The sequence below is a fragment of the Somniosus microcephalus genome, chromosome 4 (assembly GCF_052327205.1).
Source record: "Somniosus microcephalus isolate GS21.2 chromosome 4, FLI_Smic_1.0, whole genome shotgun sequence".
In the NCBI taxonomy this organism is placed as follows: Eukaryota; Metazoa; Chordata; class Chondrichthyes; order Squaliformes; family Somniosidae; genus Somniosus; species Somniosus microcephalus.
The window spans coordinates 267,924,451-267,947,876 of record NC_140990.1 but is presented as its reverse complement, the minus strand read 5'-3'; the positions used below and the strand labels follow the sequence as shown (position 1 = coordinate 267,947,876).

The window sequence follows — 23,426 nt, the reverse complement described above, 5'->3', positions numbered from 1 at the left end:
GGATCAAATCAAAGCTCTGCAGTCCTGCCACATCCAGTCGTGAGTGGTGGTGGACAATTAAACAGTTAACAGGAGGAGGAGGCTCCAAAAATATCCCCATCCTCAATGATGGTGGAGCCCAGCACGTGAGTGCAAAAGACAAGGCTGAAGCATTTGCAACTATCTTCAGCCAGAAGTGCCGAGTGGATGATCCATCCATCTCGGCCTCCTCCTGAGGTCCCCAGCATCACAGATGCCAGTCTTCAGCCCATTCAATTCACTCCACGTGATGTCAAGAAACGGCTGAAGACACTGGATACTGCAAAGGCTATGGGCCCTGACAACATTCTGGCAATAGTACTGAAGACTTGTGCTCCAGAAGTAGCTGCGCCCCTAGCCAAGTTGTTCCAGTACAGCTACAACACTGGCATCTACCCGGCAATGTGGAAAATTGCCCAAGTATGTCCTGTCTACAAAAAGCAGGATAAATCCGACCCAGCCAATTACCGTCCCATCAGTCTACTCTCAATCATCAGCAAAGTGATGGAAGGTGTCGTCGACAGTGCTATCAAGCGGCACTTACTCAGCAATAACCTGCTGACGCCCAGTTTGGGTTCCGCCAGGGCCACTCAGCTCCTGACCTCATTACAGCCTTGGTCCAAACATGGACAAAAGAGCTGAACTCAAGAGGTGAGGTGAGAGTGACTGCCCTTGACATCAAGGCAGCATTTGATCGAGTGTGGCATCAAGGAGCCCTAGCAAAACTGAAGTCAATGGGAATCAAGGGGAAAACTCTCCATTGGTTGGAATCATACCTAGCACAAAGGAAGTTGGCTGTGGTTGTTGGAGGTCATTCATCTCAATCACATGACATCACTGCAGGAGTTCCTCAGGGCAGTGTCCTAGGCCCAACCATCTTCAGCTGTTTCATCAATGACCTTCCCTCCATCATAAGGTCAGAAGTGGGGATGTTCGCTGATGATTGCACACTGTTCAGCACCATTCGAGACTCATCAGATACTGACGCAGTCCGTGTCCATATGCAGCAAGACCTGGACAACATTCAGACTTGGGCTGACAAGTGGCAAGTAACATTCGCACCACACAAGTGCCAGGCAATGACCATCTCCTACAAGCGAGACTCTAACCATCTCCCCTTGACATTCAATGGCATTACCATCGCTGAATCCCCCACTATCAACATCCTGGGGGTTACCATTGATCAGAAACTGAACTGGACCAGCCATATAAATACTGTGGCTACAAGAGCAGGCCAGGGGCTGGGAATTCTGCGGCGAGTGTCTCACCTCCTGACTCCCCAAAGCCTTTCCACCATCTACAAGGCACAAGTCAGGAGTGTGATGGAATACTCTCCACTTGCCTGGATGAGTGCAGCTCCAACACTCAAGAAGCTCGACACCATTCAGGATAAAGCAGCCCGCTTGATTGGCACTCCATCTACCACCTTCAACATTCACTGCCTCCACCACCGGCGCACTGTGGCTGCAGTGTGTACCATCTACAAGATGCACTGCAGCAACTCGCCAAAGCTCCTTCAACAGCACCTTCCAAATCCACGACCTCTACCACTTCAAAGGACAAGGGCAGCAGACGCATGGGAACATCACCACCTACAAGTTCCCCTCCAAGCCACACACCATCCTGACTTGGACCTGTATCGCCGTTCCTTCACTGTCGTTGGGTCAAAATCCTGGAACTCCCTTCCTAACAGCATTGTGGGTGTACCTACACCATATGGACTGCAGCGGTTCAAGAAGGTGGCTCACCACCATCTTTGTGATGAAATATGTCATTCATCAGACTCTGTATTTAACTACATATATTGTATTGCCTGCTCCTGTGTTTTACCTTGTATTGTATATAGTGCACCGCCCCCTTTCTCCCCATTGGGTGTGTCGGCTCCGCCCATACCTGGCCCTACTTAAGACAAGCCCAGGCTTGTCTTGCAGCAGAACAGCAGAATGCTAGGTGAAGACACAGGCATCTTTCTTTGCTAATAAAAGCCTTGTTTTATCCAGTTAACTTTGAGCCTTGAAGTTATTGAGGCGCATCAATTTTATTAGCAAACTTTCAACGATGGATCAACTTTTGAAACCGGAACGCTTGGATTTGGACCTGCATGCTTCGGATGCATCGGCACGGTTTGGACACTGGTTCCAGTGCTTGGAATTTTTTATGGCCAACTCCGAAGCCGTCACAGCCTCTAAAGCCACCGGAGATGTGAAACTCGGGATCCTGCAGAATCGGGTAAGCCACCGGGTTTTTCCACTCATCCAAGACGCCGCCACCTACCTGGATGCCTGCAACATTCTAAAGGCCCACTATCAGCGGCCTACCAACGAGGTGTACGCCAGGCATCTGCTTGCTACCTGCACACAGTGACCCAGAGAGTCGCTAGAGGACTTTCTAGTCACCCTAAAAGTGCTTGGCAAAGACTGCAAATGCAAAGACGTGAAAGCCACGGTATACACAGACGAGCTTATTCGGGATGCCTTTATCGCAGGCCTTAGCTCTAATTACATCCGGCAAAGACTGCTAGAGAAAACGGGCCTAGATCTGACACAGGCTGTGGACACAGCGCGATCGCTGGATGCGGCTCAGAAGAACTCTGACTCCTACTCGCCAGGCCGCGCGGCCCACGCCGCTTCTGCTTCCCCGCCCGGTAGCCCAACACCGTCGGGGCCCCGCTCTTCCCCCAGAAGCCCTACGACCGCCGCGACGCATCGGGGCCCCAAATGCTACTTCTGCGGGCAGCCGAAGCACACCAGGAACCTGTGCCCGGCGAAAGGCACCACCTGCTGTAAGTGCGGTAAGAAGGGGCACTTTGGGAAGGTGTGCAGAGGGAACCCCGCAGGCAAACCCGCCACCGCCGCGTGCGCGCCGTGGGAGCAGCCATCTTGGACGCCATCTTGTCCGACCTCGTGGGGTCCGCCATCTCGCGAGCAGACGTCGTGGACGCCATCTTACCCGGCCTCGTGTGGCCCACCATCTTGTCCCGATCAGGGCCCTACAGTGGCGTCGATCACAGTGGACCAGTCCAGACCGCACCCACTATCCAAATCGATGGTGGACATCGAGGTAAATGGGTGCAAGGTTAAATGTTTAATTGACAGCGGGAGCACGGAGAGCTTCATTCACCCTGATCTGGTACAACGACTCTCTCTAACTATAGTCCCTACTCAGGGCACGATCTCTATGGCCGATAAAACCCAGATATCGACTATTGCGGGTTACTGCGCGGTACGATTGTCCGTTAAAGGCACTGTATATAATAATTTTAAACTGTTAATTATGAAGGATTTATGTGTGAGCGTGATCTTGGGCCTGGATTTTCAGTGCCACCACCAAAGCATCACGCTCAATTTCGGTGGGACCCAGCCGCCCCTCACAGTGTGCAGTCTGGCTACCCTGAAGGTAAAGCCGCCTTCGCTATTCGCGAACCTTACCCCTAATTGCCGGCCAATAGCGACCAAAAGCAGGTGGTACAGCTGGGAGGACAGGCGGTTTATCGCGACCGAGGTAGACAGGCTCCTGAGGGAGCGCATTATTGAACGCAGCAACAGCCCGTGGCGCGCCCAAGTGGTGGTGGTGAGGGGTAGCGAGAAGAAGCGGATGGTGATTGACTATAGTCAAACAGTCAACATCTATACCCAACTAGACACCTACCCGCTACCCCGCATATCCGAGATGGTGAACCAAATCGCCCAATACCGGGTGTTCTCCACTATCGACCTCAAGTCAGCGTACCACCAGCTCCCTATCAGACCAGAGGACCGTTCGTACACCGCCTTCGAGGCAAATGGACGCCTCTACCAGTTCCTCAGAGTCCCCTTTGGGGTGACGAATGGGGTCTCGGTCTTTCAGAGGGAGATGGACTGCATGGTCGATGACCACCACTTGCAGGCAACCTTCCCCTATCTCGACAACGTCACCATCTGCGGCCACAACCAACAGGACCACGACTCAAACCTTGTGAGGTTTCTGAAAACAGCACAAAAACTCAACCTCACCTACAACGAGGACAAGTGCGTTTTCAACACCACGCGCCTCTGCATACTAGGCAGCGTGGTGGAGAATGGGGAAATCGGACCAGACCCGACCGATTGCGCCCCCTACGGGAGCTGCCCCTGCCCAACACTCCCAAAGCCCTGAAAAGGTGCCTGGGGTTATTCTCGTATTGTGCCCAATGGGTCCCTAACTACTCCGATAAAGCCCGCCCCCTCTTGAAAGCATCCTCTTTCCCGCTCTCTGCTGAGGCCCATGCTGCCTTCAAAAGCATTAAGCAGGATATTGAGCAGGCCACGCTACAGGCAGTGGACGAGAACACTCCCTTTCAAGTGGAAAGTGATGCGTCTGACTTTGCCTTGGCGGCCACCCTCAACCAGGCAGGGCGGCCCATAGCTTTCTTCTCGAGGACCCTCCAGGGGCCCGAGATCAGACACTCCTCCGTGGAAAAGGAGACCCAAGCCATCGTGGAGGCAGTGCGCCACTGGCGGCACTACCTAGCCGGCAAACGCTACACCCTACTTACCGACCAGCGGTCAGTAGCGTTTCTGTTCAATAATAAACAGAGGGGGAAGATTAAAAATGATAAGATTCTCAGGTGGCGGATCGAGCTCTCCACCTTCGAGTACGACATCATATACCGGCCGGGGGCCCTTAACGAATCCCCCGACGCCCTCTCACGAGGGATGTGTGCCAACGCCACCGGGGATCGGCTACAGACCCTCCACAACGACCTCTGCCACCCAGGGGTCACACGGCTGTTCCACTTCATAAAGTCCCGCAACTTACCTTACTCGATTGAGGAAGTTCGGTCCCCGTCCGTCGACCGCAATGTTTACTTCCTGAACATTGTGGACGAATACTCCCGTTTCCCATTCGCCTTCCCATGCCCAGACATGACCAGCGCCACAGTCATTAAATGCCTCAACAGCCTGTTCTGCCTGTTCGGTATGCCAAGCTATATCCACACGGATAGGGGGGCGTCCTTCATGAGTGAAGAGCTACGCCAGTACATGCTGTCCAAGGGGATTGCCACGAGCCGTACCACCAGCTACAACCCCCGGGGTAACGGTCAGGTGGAGCGAGAGAACGGGACAGTATGGAGGGCAGTCACCCTAACTCTAAGGACCAAGGGCCTCCCTATCTCCCGCTGGCAGGAAGTCCTCCCAGATGTGCTCCACTCAATACGGTCACTATTGTGTACCGCCACTAATGCCACGCCTCATGAGCTAATGTTTGTGTTTCCCCGGAAATCCACCTCAGGCGTATCCATACCGTCATGGCTCTCCACCCCAGGTCCGGTACTTTTGCGGAAGCATGTGAGGGGCCACAAGACGGACCCTCTCGTGGAGCCAGTGCACCTGCTCCACGCCAACCCACAATATGCGTATGTCCGGCACGCCGACGGACGGGAGGACACTGTGTCCATAAAAGACCTCGCCCCAGCCGGTAACAACAGCAACAACGACAACGACTACAACAACAACAGCAACAATGACAACAACCACAACAACTATTACCCACCCACTCCACCCACTATTCTTTCATCACCCCCGGAAGAACACCAGCCAACGGTACCCCCACCACCTACTCCTTCAACAACCCCGGTGGTGCCCCCGGCAGAGACCCAGGAGGTCACCCGGGACACCCAGCCGGCACCGCAACCGTTACGTCGGTCACAGAGGACTATCACACCCCCGGACAGACTAAATCTGTAGAAGGGGTGAATGTGATGAAATATGTCATTCATCAGACTCTGTATTTAACTACATATATTGTATTGCCTGCTCCTGTGTTTTACCTTGTATTGTATATAGTGCACCGCCCCCTTTCTCCCCATTGGGTGTGTCGGCTCCGCCCATACCTGGCCCTACTTAAGACAAGCCCAGGCTTGTCTTGCAGCAGAACAGCAGAATGCTAGGTGAAGCTAGGTGAAGACACAGGCATCTTTCTTTGCTAATAAAAGCCTTGTTTTATCCAGTTAACTTTGAGCCTTGAAGTTATTGAGGCGCATCAATCTTCTCAAGGGCAATTAGGGATGGGCACTAAATGCAGGCCTAGCCAGCGACGCCCACATCCCATCAATGAATTTTAAAAAAAGGCTTGGGCTGATAAATGGCAGGTAACATTCGCGCCACAGAAGTGCCAGGCAATGACTATCTCCAACAAGTGAGAGTCTAACCACTGCCCTTTAACATTCAATGGCATTACCATCGCCAAATCCCCCACCATCAACATCCTGGGGGTCACCATTGACCAGAAACTTAACTGGACCAGCCACATAAATACTGTGGCAACAAGAGCAGGTCAGAGGCTAGGTATTCTGCGATGAGTGTCTCTCCTCCTGACTCCCCAAAGCCTTTCTACCATCTACAAGGCACAAGTAAGGAGCGTGATGGAATACCCTCCACTTGCCTGGATGAGTGCAGCTCCAACAACAATCAAGAAACTCAACATCATCCAGGACAAAACAGCCCGCATGATTGGCACCCCCTCCACCACCGCGTACCGTGGTTGGAGTGTGTACCATCTACAAGATGCACTGCAGCAACTCACTAAGGCTTCTTCGGCATCACCTCCCAAACACGCGACCTCTACCACCTAGAAGGACAAGGGCAGCAGGCACATGGGAACACCACCACCTCCAAGTCACACACCATCCTGACTTAGAAGTATATCACTGTTCCTTCATCGTCGCTGGGTCAAAATCCTGGAACTCCCTCCCTAACAGCACTGTGGGAGTACCCTCACCACATGGACTGCAGTGGTTCAAGAAGGCGGCTCACCACCACCTTCTCAAGGGAATTAGGGATGGGCAATTAATGCTGGCCTTGCCAGTGATGCCCACATTCCATGAACAAATAAAAAATAAATTCTGCGGCAGTCCTCTGTGCCACCTGTACTTGACCCAGCACGGCAAGTCAAAAGCTAGCTACTGGGCAACGTGGCTCATGACTGCGGTCCGGAACCCATGCACATGTGCACAGCATGACAGCCATGCTGCCACAAGGAATATTATAGAGCACACCATCAGCATCCTTAAGCAACGCTTTCGCTTCCTGGACCACTCTGGAGGAGCCCTGCAGTACTCAGCTGAGCGGGTATCAAGGTTTGTGGTAGTATGCTGTGTGCTGCACAACCTCGCCGTTATGAGTCCTTGCTACCACCTATCAGGCGAGAAGCTGAGGAGGAGGAGGAAGTGTAACAGGAAGGGGAGGAACACGAATAGGAAGGGAGGATACAATGTAGACAGCCCCTTTCTGCCCGGGCTTTACGTGATCAAATAATTCCTTAGCGATACCAGTAACCTCAACTACACATTCCCATTCACCAACAGTCCCACACTCCTTACCTTTCCTCTATCACATCGTCCTCTTTCCGACAACACAAAAATAAAAACCACCAGAAAATGCACATTCCAATCCAATTTTATAAATTCAATCATGATATAAAGCATACAAATATAAACTAATCACCCTTCTGCATTCCCTTAGTGCTTATCTTCCGTGCGCCTTTGCCTCTTCTAGTGCTCCTACAAGCTGCTTCTCCAGTGGCTGCAGCATGGCTGGTGGAAGGCTGCTGACCTCCAATTAATGACACTGCAGATGGTCTTGGAGGGCAACCTCAAGCAGCTCTGGGCCGAGAAGGCCCGGCTTCAGACTGCACCATCTCGGCCTCAGCTGGCTGGCTGAAAGGCAACAGCAGGGGCACTGGCGGAGTGGCAGGGTGGGAGCGGGAATGCAATCATCCTGAGAGATGAAAGCAGGTGGAGCCACTGCCACTCTCCTGGGGCGGCACCTCAGCAATCCTAATGATCTGTTGGAGAACAGACTAATGGATTGCTGTGATGCTCTGGAAACCCCTTTGAACAGTGGTATCCAGAGCCATGGTGGCAGCAGTCTCAGCTTCCACTGCAGCACTCAGACCTTTGGGGGAAGCTGCTTGTGCTGCAGTGGAAGCTGGGACATCGGCCCTCAGATGCTGCATCATGGTGGATTCCACAGGTGTGCTGATGGAGGTGACCACCCATTCCACATTGGAAAGAATGGGCTCCAAGGTCTATGCAAAGCTCTGTGCCAAGTTGGTGCCAGACTCCACCATGCTCCTTGACATTGTTTGCAGGCTTTCTGGCAGGCTTTCCATGCAGCAAGTATTTGGTTATGTACATCTGGTCCATCAAAGTCCTCATCTGACTCCTCTGCAGCAGAACTAGTGTGCGACCTTGCCCTCCAGCGAGCTGGCACCTGCGCTATCCTTTCCCCCTGCCCTGACTCCTGGGCATTTGTGCCCGGTGGCTCACTACGTGCAAATCCCTCCTCTATCCTAGCTTCTAAAATACACACAGTGTCAGTGTCTGAGCTGGTGGCTGCGAGTATAAGTTCAAATGACAGTGTCTCTTCATCTTCATTGTCTTCTTCCTCTTCTTCCACTGACTGGGAAGGTTCCAGTTCTTGGGTATCTGAAATGAAAAAGGGACAAGGGTTGGGTTGTGGTGAGGAGAGAGGAGAAAGTAAGAAGAGTGTGCTTACACCATCTGCAGCTTGTGAGTCAGAAGAGATTGCAGGATGAAGTGGGATGAGAGAAGGAGGATGCAGATACCCTCATCATTGATCCCTTCAACTCCGTCAGTGACCACAGCCTCAGTGATGCCCCTTCCCATGATGGCCAGAACTGTCTCCTCCATAGGGGTTAAAACATGCAGGCGTGCTTGTTTTCCTCCAATTCTTTCCTGTTGTTTGCTGTTATGCGCTACCTTCTCCTGCAACAAAGAGGGAAGTGTGTCACTGAGTATCCTGCAGTATGTTTTGGCGATGTGGCTGTCATGGTTGTTAGTGTGTGCGAGATGTGAGTTGTGTGTGCAAGGCTTGTAGTGAATTGAACAGTGGATGAGCCTAGGGGTGCAGTTGGTAGGATATGCCATTTGAATATGAACTCATTCACCTTGAGAACTCGTGTCAGATCGTTAAACTAATTCCTGCACTGCATCCATGTTCTTGGAGCAACTCTCCTGTCATTGCTCTCCACTGCTATTTCTTTCCACTGGCTCCTGAGCATATGTCTGGAGGGCCTCCTGCCGCCCTGCGGATACAGGACTTCTTTCCTTCTTTCCACCTCTTCCACCAAGACCACCAGTGCATTGTCTGAAAACCTCGGTGCATGCTCTTTTCGCAAGTTCAGCCATTGTTCAAAGTATCACAGCCCAGATTGGCTTTTGGAGAAACTCCCACCACTTCTTGCAGCCACAATGCTTTAAGAGGTGCAGGCTACCTTGAAGTAGTGTTAACTACTCACAATATTGTGCCCCCTACTGATGCGTGCAGCCAATGAACAGGGAGAGCTGGCTGCACGCATCAATCATTTAAAAGAGCAGGGAGCACCAATTAATCGTGCTGCCTGCAACGCAATGAATGGGCGCGGGTTAAACACGTACCACGATCCACACGCCCATTTTCGAGGGTTAGCCAATTTATTCCCCGATATTACTGATTAGGAAATGTATTATTTTAAAATCTTTCTTTTGTAGTTTACAGCTTTACATGTGCCGTGGGTACTGATGTGGCTACATATTGTGGAACATAACTAAGATACTGCCTGCTTCTAGCCTTCGAGAGAACAAATCATATTAGAAGAGAATTGCCTTTTTTGTCAAAAAAATTGTGAAATTTTTGTTGGCTCATATGAGCTGACTACATATCCTCTGAACACTCTGCGCTGGAAACTGGGCAACATAAGCAACATTCTTGGAATATATTATAAATAGTTATAGCGTTTTTATTATTTAACCTAATCGTCAAATACATGCTGAATGTAGCAAAAAGGCAGAACAGATTTGTTTCTTTTCTGTAACTGTTTCATGGTGCCTATATGCACTGAAATTCAAATGCCAAAGCCTGCTTTTGAAAATCCTATAGCAGAACCAAATCAACAGTGATTTAGACTAGAAGGCAACATTTTGTGAAATTCTGGCAAATGTAATTTTGTTTCCTTGCATTTTATCATTTTTTTAAACTGAGAGAACATAATCTCTTGGGCCTGCAAGTTACTTTCGAAAAGACTAAACCTTGTGGCTAAATTGGCATTTTCAACATTTTCATGGAGCCATGATATAAAAATGTTGCACACATTCCACAGCTGGATTAATGGAATAGTCATCAGTGTTCCCAGTTAAATATCAAGTTATGTCCTTGAGAAGTGTGAAAGCTGAATTATTACAGATGGATCCAGATTTACTTTTTTTCCTTTTAACCTTAATGCATTAATATTTTGCAATAAATACTTCGAGCTAAGGTCAATAGGGTTACCATAGGACAAAGCTGTACAGGAAACAAATTGATACCATACCCAATTGGTTGGTCCAAATAACAACAGAAAATGCTGGAAATACTCAGCAGGCCAGGCAGCATCTGTGGAGAGAGAAACAGAGTTAACGCTTCAGGTCTGGGACCCTTCATCAGAATATTTATTTATCAGAAATTGACTTACATAGCAAACAACAGTTACTCTCCTACTCAGAATTCAATCGATTTCCTTTTGTTCTGGTTGATAATTAACTAATCAAATTTTTTTTTTTTAAATCGGAGGCTATTGGTTATTGAAACATTTAATTAAAGTATTTTAAACCAAAGGAGAAGTGGAATATTTACTATTTACTTTTGCCAGCAATATGATCTATTTTTCCAACAATTTTATGAATCATAGGGCCAGATATTACTGTAGCCGGCAAGTGAATGGCACCCCCCCTCCCCCCCCCCATTTGTTAAACTTGCCAGTTTACTTTCCATAAGACTTTGTTCTGCAAGTTGTTGCTGGTGGAAAATTGAAATGGTGCAGCGCCCTCTACAGGGCATATGGGACCCATGTGAGCAAGCCAAGCAACTGTGCATCTCCTTAACCAATCAGATTGAAGATTGACCAACTCAGCGTTTAAACCAGAAAGTGTAAATTAGAATAGTGAATTCAATGTCAAGTTAGGTACAGTAAGCAAAATAAAGAGAGGGAAAGAACGATTGGATTAAGAAAGAGAGAAAAAAAGAGACAGAAAGAAAAAAGTAAAAATATTTTTTTTTAAATCTCCAACAATAATTAAAAGCTGAAGAAATGAGACTCCACACTTGTAATAGTTAATTTTCAGTGCCAGAATAGTTGTTTGGCACTAATTAAGACTGATCATGCTGTTAAAAAGGGTAATTAGATTGAAATGGCATAGCCCTAACTTTCTGTGGCAAGTTTAGTCCGTATCTACGACGTTAGTACAGGAACTTCACGCCGTTCGATACCTTTGAATGGGGAGCTAGACGGTGAGGTGCTGTTTTTGCACAGCATAGAGGAGTGACGTATCTCGGACAGCAACTTCTGAATTTTTGTGTTTAACTGCGCATCTGCGCTTGTCTGATGTTGCTGTCCGATTTGTGCATAAATAATGGTGAGCACTGTTAGCCTCAGCATTACTTTTACAGTAAATACCGGCCCAATATTCTTCAAATAAAAGAGTGTGGCAATATACTAAATATAAGACAGGAAATCTCAAGTGCGTGGAGCAGTGACATACAAAATGGCACTCCTAGCAATGTTTGGAAGACAGTAGGTCAATAAATTTGATTTTGTAAGAAATATTGGGGGAGAAATTCGGTGGGCTGCGCCACCAGTTAGCGCCTAAAGAGGGCACTCAGTGGCTTTAGCGCCACTGGCCACGCCTCCCGCGATATTTAGCTGGGGTGCTAATGGCGGCGTTAGCCTGTTGCGCTACGCCACCACCAATGACGTCATCGGTGTGCGCAGCGCCCTGATCGTGATATTTGGCAGCGGCCGCCTCTGTAGCACCGCTTGCTAATCGCGCCCAGTTCATGGGGCCTACCTGTGACGGCAGTGGCGCAAATTAAGGTGGAGGTGCGGAGTGGCCGTTTTTTTCGGCGGCCGCCTGCCAGCACCTCCGTCCCTGGCCTCCTGTTCTGCCGGCTGTTTTCCAAGAGCCTGGCACTTCTCCTCGGTGCCGGGCTCTTTTGCCGGCACTCGCGATCGCTTATCGCGCTGGTGCAGGCCCCTCCCCCTTAAGAATGGGAGGAAGGCCTGCAGTACCGCAGCACGCCGTGCCGCAGCATGTGGCACTGCGGCACGTTGCGCTGCGATATTCAGTTTCAGCGCCCTAAGAGGGACGCAGAGCGCCTCGAGCCTCGCCCCATGTCCCTCTTGGGGCGCTCAAGCTGAATTTCCGGCGATCGCTGCTGCTCCGATCGCAGCGCAAAATCTGGCGCCCAGGCGAGCTTGGCGCCCCGTTTGCGGCTCCACCCAATTTCTCCCCCATTGAGTTTGAAATAAAAACACAAAATATTCATGCACATATTTGCTAAGATTTAGTCAATACATGAAACTGTTTTTGATATGATGCAATTAAATAATCTTAAACTTGCGTTATGAGTTTGTATTTGCTAAAAAGGGAATACATTGATTTACTTTATCATTAATTTAGCTTTATATCCACACAGGCATTATAGATCCTGTCCATTAATTCTATGCAGAGAAGGAATTGAAGCCCTACTGTAGGAATTATATTATCCTTTAGAAAGGGTAGATGTAATTCCCTTTTACGAGTATTGAAAGTTCATGTACTATGTAGATTGAATTCCTATCTCCCCACTACCTCAGCTAGATAAGGCACTAAGCTGAACCATACAAATAAGTAAAGTCTCAAGTTTGATCCCCAGTCTGTGTTGAGTTAGCTGTTTTCAGCTGGGAATATAGTGCAGGCCATGCATTGTGAGTTAGATCCATCTTTGGCCCATCCTTTTTCTCATCTACATGCTGCTTCTCGGTGACCTCACCTGAAAACATATCAGGTATTACATGTACACTAACAACACCCAGCTCTACCTCACCATCACCTTTCTTGACCCCTCCACTGCCTGTGTTGTCAGATTGGTTGTCTGACATCCAGTCCTGGATGAGCCAAAATTCCCTCCAATTAAGTACTGGGAAGACCAAAGCCATTGTCTTCCAATCCACACCAAGTCCCGTTCACCCATCACCCCGTGCACTCTGCCCTACATTGGCTCCCAGTCTACCAACACCTCGGTTTAAAAATGTTCATTCTCGTATTCAAATCCCTCCATGGCCTCGCCCCTCCCTATCTCTGTAACCTCCTCCATCCCTTCAACCCTCTGAGAGCTCTGCTTTCCTCCAATTTTGGCCTCTTGTGCATCCCTCCATTTCTTCGCCCCATCATTAGCGCCATGCCTTCAGCCATCTAGGTCCTAAGCTCTGGAATGTCTTTCCTAAACCTCTCTGCCTCTACACCTCAGTCTTCTCCTTTACGACACTCTTTAAAACCTACCTCTTTGACCAAGCTTTTGGTCACCTGTCCTTCTTCTTTGGCGAAGTGTAAATTTTTGTCTGATTACACTCCTGTGAAGCACCTTGGGACTTTTTATTACGTTAAAGGCGCTATATCAATGCAAGTTGTTGTTATTTGTTGTAGAGAGGAGGAAATCAACGAGGGTTCCATCTTCTCACTGCTACCCAGTGATTTTTGTCGACCTCAAATGAGGACAGAATTGGGCTTGGTTGTGATGCTTACTGCAGTTCAGTAGCCAAAGGTTCCCAAACTGGGGGCCATGATGAGGTGATCAGGGTGGTGCAAAGAGAACAATAGCCGTAACTCACTAACAGCAATAAGTATTTTCCCCATTAGTGTTGTGCTAGCACTCCCCTTCAACTCTCAGATACCGGACTCTGCTCTCTGCAAAACCCAGACTCCCCCTGCAAACAATTCCAGCTCACAGATATTTTCAATACTCCTCAGTTTAAATATGTTTTGTTCAGTTAAAAAAAAGTTGTTTGCTTTTTGGTCTGTACTTCTGTGCAGCATAAATTTATTTTTGGAAGTGTTCATGGGCCCTGGGTCCCTGCCGTCATAAAGAAAGAAAGAAATAGCAGCAAGTCGGTGCCCTTTCCTCCCACCGCCCCCGACTCTGCTTCAGAAATCTGTTAAAAGGCTCTTTGCCCCGAGTTCTGCAGCTCTGGGGAGCATCCATTCTTTTTCTGTCCTTGGGTCCCCGTGGTGTTTAGAGAGAACTGATAATGGCCACAAAATTTACTTTATTGCCCAATTGTCTGCCACTTCCTAGAACTTTTATTTTTCCTGCTTGGATTTCATGTTGGTGCTTGCTGGGTGTCATTTTAAATTAAATTAAGAAATAGATTAACAATGGCAACTGCACTCATGGGTTCTCGAAGTTTGCACAAATAAATTAACATTATATTTTACCTCCTCCAAAGCAACCCAACGGTTCACTATTTCCGGTTCCCCCCTCAAACAATCTGGCCACAGACCCATTCTAGTTCAGTCTGCAGAGGATTGTGCACCTGCCCCAGCTCACACAACAAACCCAAAGAGAGGAGAGGCCACAGTTTTCCTTTCAGTGAAGATGGTTACACTGTCATGATGGTCGAAAAATTGCTTGTTTCTACTCGCGCTTCGCTGGCATTACATCACCAGCACTGCGGTGGAAACCCTGTCTGCACTCGTAAATAGGGTTTCTGCTGCACATCTGACAAAGTAACGCCACCAAGGGGGAGCAGATCCAAGGAATTTCCCAGCTAGTGATTGCTAACGATATGATTGGACTTCATATTAAAACCCAAAAGTGTAAGGGAGCAGAATTTAAACAGCTAAAGTGTCAAAACTGCTTTAGTGTTTTGGGTCAACAGCTATATCTACACTGACATTAATTATGCTAAAATACTGTTTCTTAGAGAGAGACGGTGAGCATGAGATGTGAATCTCCAAAGGGGGTGCTCAGCAAGAATAGTTTGGGAAACTCTAAAATAGCCTATGGTCACTCGGTGTGATGTCAGCTCACACATGAAGAGTAGCCCCTTGGCTGAGATACTGGAGGGCAACTGGAGTCTGTGGACCTATACGCCAGCAAATAGTCAACGCCTTCAGGGAGGGAAAAGGGAGTAAATTAGTAGGAAAAGTTGGAGGGAAAATTAGAAAGAAAAGCTTGGTAGCACATCAGTTATTTTTTTAAATTATTATTATTTGTTAAGCAGCAACACTATGAGCTAAGTTTTATTTTTTTGAGCATTCTCATTAATTCTGTGATGTGATGACAAAATACTGACATTCTATAAATGAGGTATTTGATAGCACTAATAATGAGCACTATTTTCTCACCTGAGATTCAGCAGCATGTTTGATGGCACAATTATTTAATTCTCCTATTAAGATACACTAATAATAATTTTTGTACATGGGGTAAAATGCCACCTTGTAGCAGTACTAATCAAACAAAGAATTTGGGGGTGACATGTTCCAGTGAATTATAGTTTGCTTGGCCAAGTTAACCACAACAAGCACCATGTGGCTATCAAACAGACAGGAGCAACACGCCATTTCATAGTGCACCTCTGCTGCACTCAGAAGGGTTAACCAATACATGATTTTCATGATTCCTACCCTCTCCCAGATGAAAATCAAACAGTACTCCATTGCCATTTCTGACTTCCCCACTCTCCGGAGTACTGTTCACTGTAAGCACCTGCAATAAGTGGACATCTTCATTGATTATCATAAGAAGTTGACATGCAATGCCCAGATTATTATAAAAGTGTGTGCCGCTTCCAATGGCTTTAGCCACAGTCCCTTAGTCTTGCATAATCAGACGTATGCAAGAAGTTAGACAATAAGGAACTAGCTGGTGGCTGGTAGATTTTAACTATGTTGTATTTTTGTAACTTTGTTATTCAAAGATAAAGCTCTGAGTCATGACATAGCACAGAACCATATAATGAGACACAACGAGTAACTTGAGCATTGTAGGCATATATAAGATATTAAAGATGAATTTGTACTATTCTGATTTTACATGGGGACACTCAATATTGGTCTGACAAATTCTGCTGATCTTGTGCTATATTGTATAACATGGCATTCATCCACAGGATTATAGTGCAGGTTTCAGACATAAACAACTAACTACAGACCGCAGTAGAATCACATTTCCAATTGGCAGCATGATACAGCCGAGTGCCTGTGCCACAAAAATGCTTAGCATTGCCATAGTACAGCCACTAATAGCAAAAAAGATTCTGTATATTTTCTAAATGTTTGGATTCTAGTTTTGAATTATTATTGTAAGCTTCATTGAGAACAATTACACATAACAAGACTGTATGATCAATTTATTTTGTTTGGTGCCCCAGATACTTCAATTATGTCACAGGTTTACTGCTTTCTGTTCATAGGTGTTTCTGTATTTTTCAATTTGTTTTTATACTATTTTGTTACAAAGAAATAATTAGTACATCATTGGTTAATGCAATTCTTGTTTTCAACAAAGGCTGGACCTTAAGAAGAATGGTCAACATTATCACATATTAGTCATCTTTGAAAGATGAATGTCATGCTCTCAAATAAATGTTTTCAGTTGTGTAGAAATAAAATTCTGGTTTGTAAATAGACCTTGTTGACTTTTTTCTTTAATATGCTGTTGGAATTTGGATGACCCTGGCAAGGCAATGCTCATTGTCCATCTGTGGTTGCCCTGAGGGCATAAGAGTCAACCATGTGGAGTGAGACTGAGTCACACGTAGAGTGAGACTGGAGTCACATGTAGGCCAGACTGGAAGGGGTAGTAGGTTTCCTTCCCTGCAAGGTATTAGTGATCTGGTTGGGTTTTTATACTATTCTTGGTGTCATAAATCATGCCATTCATGTAGAAATGACTTATGAAATATACTGGGTGGCCTGCTGGTGGCGCTGTCCAGAGAGAGTATAAATACTCGGGCACGGGCCCAGCTTGCTCGGGGACATTTTATAAACAGGAACTAGTGAAGGATAACTAGACTTCCATGTTGTGAAACAGTCGATTAAAGCCTTGTTTAATACTCTGACCAAGTGCCTAGTAGTTTTCTTACGTCACTTGGTTAATTATTATAGTTGTCAAAACAGCTGTTAGATATGTCATGCATCAATGGGAGCTTTTTGTTTTGTAGAATAGCTGCGTACTTGAAAATTTTGGTCTATGTTTTAAAAAAAGAAAAAGATAGAGCAGTTTGGTGAAGGTAATTAAGGCTGCACAACCCCACACTTAAATTAAAAGCCTGGCTTAGACTGGATGAACTATTAGAATTTAATTTGATGAATTATCAACAGACTGAATAAATACAATTCACCTAAGTCTAAATATGTCTCACAGCAGCAACAATCAAAGATACAGCTGATGCTGGCTTGTTCTGCCAACAGCTAATTGAACCTCAAAGTTTTTTAAAAGATTTTTTAATTGTAATTACATAATCAATTACATAATCCGTCTTTCGGATGAGATGTTAAACCGAGGACCCGTCTGCTCTCTCGGGTGGACATAAAAGATCCCATGGCACTATTTCAAAGAAGAGCAGGGGAGTTATCCACAATGTCCTGGTCAATACTTATCCCTCAATCAACATCACTAAAACAGATTATCACATTGCTGTTTGTGGGAGCTTGCTGTGTGCAAATTGGCTGCCATGTTTCCTCCATTACAACTGTGACTACACTTCAAAAAGTACTTCATTGGTTGTAAAGCGTTTTGGGACGTCTGGTGGGGCGGCCGTGAAAAGTGCTTTATATAAATGCAAGTCTTTCTTTCAAAAATACACAGGATATATAAATATAATTCTAAAACAAAACATTTTCTAAAATCATAAATTACAAATAAACTTAAACATGCTCAGTAACATGAAACAATAACTCACAGCACTGAACATTAACAAAAGAGAAAATGTATATTTACTCACCTATCATGAATTAAATCACATATATACATATTAATCAGACCTTTCTTGACTCAAGCAAACTCCTTGCCCTTAATTATTCAGTAGTTGTCAAAGGGTTATATTTCATGTTGGTTATTGTTGGAGAAGAAATTCCACACTAAAGGGTCAATTTTCATTGGTAGTGTACATTGGGCATTTGGAAGGTGTGGCATTAGCTCCGCCCATCCAGTGACGCTGGCAGGAGGCCCGATCAATTTTCATAGTCAGGCCTCTTTTAAATACAGCAGGCATGCTGCCAGCACTAATCACACTCCTTACAGGCAGCTTGCCAATTCGAAGGGCGGGATAGCCGACTAATCAGCTATCACTTAAAGGCAAACTGCAGCCCTTAAACAGAGGGGCACTTTTCAAAGGTGGTCAGTGGAAAGCAAGTTATTGAAGAAGCATGACAATGTCCTGCCCCACCCCCACTCCCCCAATTCTCCGGTGCATCGAGTGAGGTGCTTGTGGAGTAAGCGAGAAACAGGAAGAAAGTTCTCTTTCCGTCCGACAGGCAACAGGTCCCTCAAATTAGCCCACAGTATTGGAGAGAGGTTGCTGAGCAGATCAATGCCAGCATCATTGTTGCAAGGAGCTGGCTGTAGTGAATTAGGAAATTTAATGACCGTACAGCCCTGCATCACCCTACTTTAGATGCAGCACCAACAATCCCGTTAAGCTTTGCGGCAGTGTGGCTGTCTGGAGGTCTCGCACAGCCCAGGACCGGCTTTTCAAATGGGAGTTTATGGGCCGTGCAGCCTGTTAAAGGGATTGCGCACCCCAAAAAGCAATTAGGGAGAACATTGTGCAGCACTAGCAATAATTCCTTCCCAAGACTCTCCTTCAATCATAAGGGACATTTCATTACACCTTCTCTGCTTGCACTCACTCAATACCTGCTACTGCCATCACAACTACTTCCCTCTCTTAGCCACAGTTGCTGATTCTTCCACTCATCATATACACCATGCTAAGCTGGTTCACACATCTTCAAAACCCTTCGAGAGGGCACACACTAACTCACTGCCATTCTTCTTGCAGGAGAAAGTGGCACATAACTGGAGGGGGAGTGCAAGAACAGGAGGGGGTCCATTAGACTACAAACTGTGACACCAATGAAGGTGGTGTAATCAGCATCACTGGTAGAGAGAAAGGACACTCAGCATTGGGGATGGTGAGGCTGTACTGCTTACTTTTGCCATTCCATGTTAACCCTTATCTCTCTGCCCTATTTTAGTTATTTCAGATAACCCAGACCCTGCAGGCACAAAGACTGAAGGGGGGAGGGGGGGTAGAACCCTCAATCACCATCACTCTTATCCTCCAGGCACCATCACAAAAATTGCACCCTGTGTGGTAGCGATAGTGAGTTAGAGGAGTCTGTACTTGGTGATTCACCAATCACAAGTGAGCAGGAGCAGGTGCAGGCGGAAAGGACAACCTAGGAAACAGCTCACTGGAGGACAAGCTTGCATCCTAGATCTGCTGAAGAAGGGAGAGATACATCTTTAGGGGCACAGCCTATGAAATAAAAATGCTTTTTCTGCACCAGTATTTACTCAATGCATTGGACAACCTGCCAGGGAGTTTCCACAACTAGGAGACTATGGGGGATCCATTAATAACTTGTGTGGGGTTCTCTCATGTGGCATCGACATTCTATAATCAACCATGGAATGTGTGGTCACCTCAGTTATTGCTAGAACTGAGCCCTCCTTGCAGAATTCTGCAGCACCTGGAGTAGCATATTTCAGCGATGCTTGTACTAGCGCTATGCTGGCTCCGCCATCCCCTCCACCTTCGACAGGCTAGGAGATTAAATGGATAGTGGCTTCAATTGGATCACAAAAGTCCTAGGGGAAAAAATTCAGTTGTTTGCGCCTCCCGTTAGCGCCTTAAGAGGGCGCCAAGTGAGGCACAAAGCAACTAGCGCCTGGGTGCGGCGATGTTTGCGCCGCTCACGAAATTAACTAGACATTTTGCGGCGGCGCTAAACACTACCGCCACGATATCCTGCGCTGGCAGATCGTGACGTCAGTCGAGTGCGCAACGCCCCGTTAGCGCCCCGGACCGGAAATTGAGTGGTGCCCCCTGCCTTACCGCCTGCCGCTAGCAACGACAGGTTGAGGGGAGCGTTATGCTGTCAGAAAGGGACTAGGGGAGCGCTATTTAAAGGCGACCGCTTCCTGCCTTTTTTTGTCAGTGACATTTTTGCACCACACATTCAGAGAGAGAGAGGGAGACTTCTGGAGAGATTCAACGCTGTGTGAAGGAGTTTTGGGTACTGAGCAGCACTTTGCAGGTTGATTTTGATTTGCCCTTCCTTGTATCGATTTAGAAGAGACTATGGGGCTGCACTCTGAGCTCTTTCCCTGGTTCTCTCCATTGTTCTTTCCAGCAGATTTGATGTACAGGTCTCTCCTGGCTGAGATTCAGGCCGAGATTCAAGGCTGCAATGAGAGGATGTGGATGGAGAGCAAGATCAACCCTCCCCTTTAAGATAAAAACAGAAAATGCAGGAGAAACTCAGCAGTTCAAGCAGCATCTGTGAAGAGAGAAACAGAGTTAACGTTTCAGGTCGATGACCATTCGTCAGAACTCCCCTTTAAGAATTGGACGGTGCCAGTTTGTCTGTGTTCCATTGCTGACTGAAATCACATGAGCTTCGCCAGCGCTGTAAGGTAGCGTCTCGCTCCTCGGCCTTAGCGCCTTAAGAGAGTTGTGTAGCGCCTGATTTAGTGCTCCAATCATCTCCAGGGGCGATAAAAGCCTAGTTTGCTGTCGGAGGCGATAATTAGCGCCAGTCGCTAAACTTTGCGCACCGCCAATAATGGCGCCCCAAATGGGGCGATACCGAATTTTTCCCCCCTACAGTCTGTTCTGCTGCAGATCAGTGGGAATGCTGAGCTGTAGCCTGATAGCAGGGTCAGTGGTGCAGTGGGAATGGAATGTGTTGCTCTCTCTCAGAATTATAGAATAAAATCATAGAACCTTACAGCACAGAAGGAGGCCATTCGGCAAATCGCATCTGCGCTGGCTCTTTGATAAACTGGTGTAGGTAAGAGAGTACTTAAGACAGGCACTATGGGCTCACAGCAGTGTTGGTTGAGCTGTGGATTTGATTGTACCATAGTTCGGATGCTGAGAGTGGTTTCCTTAGAGGAGTCATAAGCCAAGTATGTAAGAGATAGCCTTTGTCTCCAAGCAGCCAGCCACTCACTTGCTGTGCAGGGGCAAAGAGTATGGGGGATCCATTATCCTCCTCCTTGTCCTCCAGCTGGAGTAGAATTACCAGAAGGAACCCCATGAAGAAAAAATTGCATTGCTAAGAGTTTATGCAGCCACTACAAGCACTTGAAAATTATCCAAGTAGCAAAAAATAACTATCTAATATAGGTAAAACTTCTCCCAGATCTTTGCAACATTTTAGCGAAAGCAAGTGAGAATCTCTTTAGATACTGCTGGATTTGGCTGTCTCCCAGCTTATACCACCCATGGTTTGTGAGTGGGTTGCGGAACTGGCGATAGCAATGTGAGTACAGACAGAAATGGCACTGGAGTTTTAACTATGTAATTTGACCCCCAATTTGCATGCATTAATGAGGCTCCTCACCTATTTTTGGCATGAGCTCTTGGTGCCTAAATCCAGGTTCAACCAGAAATCGGAATGGGCAGAACTTCAGGGGTAGCTCCTTCTGCTGTCCGCTTTTAAGTGTAAACGGGGCAGTATCAGGATGAATATAGGCCCCTATATTTCTCTGTCGACTCTGTATTAAGATGAAAATAAAATTCTTACAGGTCCTGCAAAGAAGCATCAATTAATTTGTCCTCAATTAGTCTTTTTATTGGATTTACCCAGACCGGAAGGCGGCGGGTCCAGGTGTGTTTCAGCGGCCAGCGCTTCCACTGGGAATTCATCACGGCCAAAGTCTCGCGGGCCATCCTCGGGGCAGATTTTTTGTGCGCCAACGGCCTCCTGGTCGATGTCAGGCACTGCCGGTTGATCAATGCGGCCACGTTCCACTCCATCCTGTGCCATCACGGTAACGCCGTGCCGCGCACTGTCTCCTGTGCGTTCCCACCTCCAGATGACTTCACTCACTTCCTCGGAGAGTTCCCAGATCTGACGAGGCCCACTTTCTCCTCCTCGGCCACGAAACATGGTATCGAACATCACATCACCACTACTGGCCCCCCGGTTTACGCAAGGGCCCGACGACTCGAACCCGGCAAGCTCGCGGCTGCGAAAGCGGAGTTCGACACGATGGAGCGGCTGGGGATTATTCGCCGGTCAAATAGTCCCTGGTCTTCGCCTCTCCACATTGTTCTGAAACCCGGCGGCGGATGGTGGCCATGCGGCGACTACCGACGCCTGAACGACGCCACTACTCCTGATTGGTACCCGATCCCACATATTCAAGATTTCTCGGCCCATTTGGCGGGAAATACCTTTTTTTCCCAAAAGTCGACCTCGTCCGTGGTTACCACCAGGTCCCCGTGCACCCGCAAGACGTCCCGAAGACCGCAGTCATCACCCCATTCGGCCTGTTTGAATTTCTGCGGATGCTGTTTGGCTTGAAGAACGCTGCACAGGCTTTCCAGCGCTTGATGGACTCCGTGCTTCGGGACCTAAAATTCCTCTTCGTCTACCTCGACGACATCCTCATCACCAGCCCTAGCAAAGAGGAGCACTTCTGCCATTGGCGCACCCTCTTTACATGCCTCAGTCAACACGGTTTGATTATCAACCCGGCCAAGTGCCAGTTTGGCCTGCAGCGGATTGATTTCTTGGGCCACCGCATCACATCAGACGGCGCAATTCCCTTACAGACGAAGGTCGAGGCGGTTACATCTTTCCCGCGCCCGCAGACCGTCAAGGCCTTACAAGAGTTCCTCGGGATGGTCAATTTTTATCACCGGTTCGTCCCTAAGGTGGCTCTGCTTATGCAGCCCTTGTACGAGGCCCTCAAGGCCAAGTCCGGTAAGGATCCGATCAGCTGGACGGCCGAGATGGACCGGGTGTTCGTCAACACCAAGGGCGCCTTGGCCAACGCAACCATGCTGGCGCACCCGCTTCCAGGTGCCACCATCGCCCTTGCCACCGACGCGTCGGACTACGCAATCGGCGAAGTGCAGGAACAATGGGTGAATGGGACGTGGCAACCGCTGGCGTTTTTCAGCCGTCAACTACGGCGAAATGAAAGAAAGTACAGCACTTTCGACCGGGAGTTGCTGGCCCTTTTTCTAGCCATCCGCCATTTCCGGTTCTTACTAGAGGGACGTCAGTTCACGGCTTTTGTAGACCACAAGCCACTAACGTTTGCTATGGCCAAGACCGCCGAACCGTGGTCAGCTCGGCAACAACGTCACCTGACGTTCATTTCAGAATTCACCACGGACATTCAGCATTTGTCCGGTAAAGACAACCTGGTGGCGGATTGCCTCTCCCGCGCGACTGTTCACGCAGTCCAACTCGGAATCGACTATGCCCTAATGGCTGCGGATCAAACCTCGGACCCAGAGGTCCACTCATATAGAACCAGCCCCTCTAGCTTCCAAGCGGCCGACGTCAAATTTCATGCCGCAGGCACCACGCTACTTTGCGACGTCTCCATGGGAGCTCCCCG

The 23,426-nt window shown here is 47.8% G+C and overlaps 1 protein-coding gene across 2 annotated transcripts in view; it reads left to right on the top strand.

The window, feature by feature from the left end:
- itgb6 (integrin, beta 6) overlaps positions 1-16,460 on the top strand; it is a 105,027-nt gene extending 88,567 nt beyond the window's left edge. For both annotated transcript variants that reach the window (XR_015078192.1, XM_085986390.1), the window contains exon 16: positions 16,344-16,460. The gene's annotated coding sequence lies outside the window, so the exon portion shown is untranslated. The remainder of the gene's footprint in view (positions 1-16,343) is intronic.
- The last annotated feature ends 6,966 nt before the right edge of the window (positions 16,461-23,426 follow it).